The sequence below is a fragment of the Delphinapterus leucas genome, chromosome 2 (genome assembly GCF_059928025.1).
Source record: "Delphinapterus leucas isolate spDelLeu-1000000601 "Yukka" chromosome 2, BTC_Dleu_Yukka2, whole genome shotgun sequence".
NCBI lineage: Eukaryota > Metazoa > Chordata > Mammalia > Artiodactyla > Monodontidae > Delphinapterus > Delphinapterus leucas.
The window spans coordinates 120267222-120269789 of NC_143130.1; the positions used below are offsets into that span (position 1 = coordinate 120267222).

A 2568-nucleotide genomic window follows, 5' to 3' on the forward strand; every position below is an offset into this window, starting at 1 on the left:
CTGGATAAGCACAAGATAACAGCATTATTAGACAGGATGTCGTAGAAAGAAAAAACTTTCCACAAGAACAGGCTTTTTGAAAAGCTCCTTTGAACATTTTATGCAGATTAAATCACAGTGGTAGTAGACAAAGGTGAGCCAAAACAAAGGGCCAAACAAAACAACATTTTAAGGAGGTTTTTCTTTTTTTTTTTTCCTTCCCCAGATAACTTTCACGATAACAAGTTACTGGCTTTTCAAAGTTTCTCCTTGGGATCTAGTGTGGAACTAACCTAAAATGACAGTTACATAAACGTGGGTATCCTGTGCAATAGTATACCAAGAGAATTAATTAAAACAAAGCTCCTTTCTATATAAGGTAACAGGAATTAAGATATCTCATTGGGGAGAGGTAATGATGGCAAATCCGAAAAGTGAAAGAGAGATGTACACAATTTTCCTTCAAAGGCATAGAGTTTGTAGATATGTTTCTAGTGTGTTAATTATTAAAGCATAATAGACACACAGAAAAGTGCATGAATCATAAGTGTACAGCTCATTGAATTTTCACAAAGTGTGCATATCCAAGAAAAAACATTACCTGCATCCTAGAAGCCTCACTTTGTGTCCCCTTTCCAAAGGTAACCATTATCTCAATTTCTGACATCATCAATGAATTTACTTATTATTGACTTTATATAAATAGAATCATACAGTTTATAGTCCTTTGTGTCTCACTTTTGCTCAATATTATATTCATGAGATTTACACAAGTTATGTAGCAGTATTCCATCCATTTTTGGGGTATTACCAGTAGGGCTGCTATGAACATTTTTTGTAAGTACTTTGGTGAACATATGTATACATTTCTGTTGGATGTATACCTACTGGTGAAATGCCTATATTATAGGATATGCAAATATGTATTTCTGGTATACACTACGAAAAAGTTGTTCAAATTAGTTGTCAGTTAACACTCCTGTTATCAGTGTTTGAGAATTTTGGCTCCTGCACATGGTTGAAACATTTAGCATTGTCCTTTTCATTTTACCCATTCTGGTGGGTAGTGATATCACATTGGAGTTTTTCCCTAATTCCCATAATGACTAATGATATTTAACACCTCTTCATATGTCTACGTATTGGCCATTTGGATATCTCCATTGGCAGGGGTTATCAAATTTTCTGTAAAGGGCTGGATAGTTAATATAGGCAGTCTTGCTTTGAAGAGTTTCAGTTAAAGCAGTCCTAGCTAGGACTGCCTGTATTTTAGGCTTTGCAGGCCATATACAGTCTCTGTTGTATTTTCTTTCTTCCTTCTTTCCTTTTTTTTGCCTTCCTGTTTGCTTGCTTCCCTGCCTACCTTCCCTTCTTTCCTCCCTCCCTCCCTCCCTCCCTCCCTCCCTTTCTGTTTTCTTTAACTTCCTTCCTTCCTTCCTTCATTTCATCCTTTGCTAACCACTACTATGTTGAAAAATAACTGTTCATAAATTACCATTTGATCTTCTGCTCATTGTTGGTGACATCATTAGATGGGGCTATATTGGAAAAGTATAAATACATAATAGTACTAAGTAATGTGTGCTGTAGTGTCTTGGTGTTAAATTTCAAATCTCTAAACATACTTCCTTTGCTTTTTATCAGTTTTACCTTGAGAATAATTAGAGACCTATTTGAGACTTCTCTAAATTGTTCTATTGCTCCTACTATCTCCCATCCCTTTAAAGCTGACAAACAAAAAAGAGGTTAAGAGCAAGAAAAGAAAGGAAATACAACCCTTCGTTGATTTGCATAAAAGGCTAAGAAAGAGATGAATATGCAGGCAGTTGTCGACACTGAGTAAAAGTATAAAAAAGCATACCTACTTTTTGCAATACTTTGAGTTGGATATTGTCTTTTGAGCGGTTCCATCATGAGATGGCTTGGTTGAAATTTGTATCTGCCCTATTGAGTATGCTCATAATGTAGGAAGTAACAGTCAATGGCTTGGGCCATGAAACTCAACTGTGGCACCCCTGCCCAAGTTGGAGATACTCTCTTCCTTAAATGCCCCATTGGGCTGTCCAGTTCATCTTCTCTTACTTTTGGTCCCCTGCCTTTCACTCAGCACCAAAAGTACCAAAAAAAATTTTGAAAATATGTTAACATTTTTAGCTAACACTTTCTTTTTTTTAGATGGCTTATAGAAGTGAATTTAGGTATATACTTAGATATATGCTAATACTAATGAGAGACTTGGGGCAGCCTCCATCAATGTGATGTTTTCTTTAAGATGGATGATCTTGCTTGATTGTTATGCAGACACAGATTTAAGATAACCACTGGGCCCCAGTTTCCACCACCAGCCCACTAGGGTCCTTAAGCCTTTCTTATATAGAAATTTTGGATCCAGTTGTGCATTGATTTATGTGTGCATATATACACACACATATTTTGACTAATACAAATGCCTTTCTGCTTTATAATTGCCACACACAACAGTTGTACTTATATGCAATGTTTTCACTGCACTATTTGCACCAGTTTGAGTCATTACAAATTATTATGGCTGGTAAAGGGTTTATACTGGTGGAGGGGATTCTCTGACAA

General features: G+C 36.2%; 1 protein-coding gene across 8 annotated transcripts in view; it reads left to right on the forward strand.

The window, feature by feature from the left end:
* Nucleotides 1–2568, forward strand: part of MIPOL1 (mirror-image polydactyly 1) — a 328422-nt gene that overhangs the window by 859 nt on the left and 324995 nt on the right. The gene's annotated exons all lie outside the window — the stretch shown is intronic.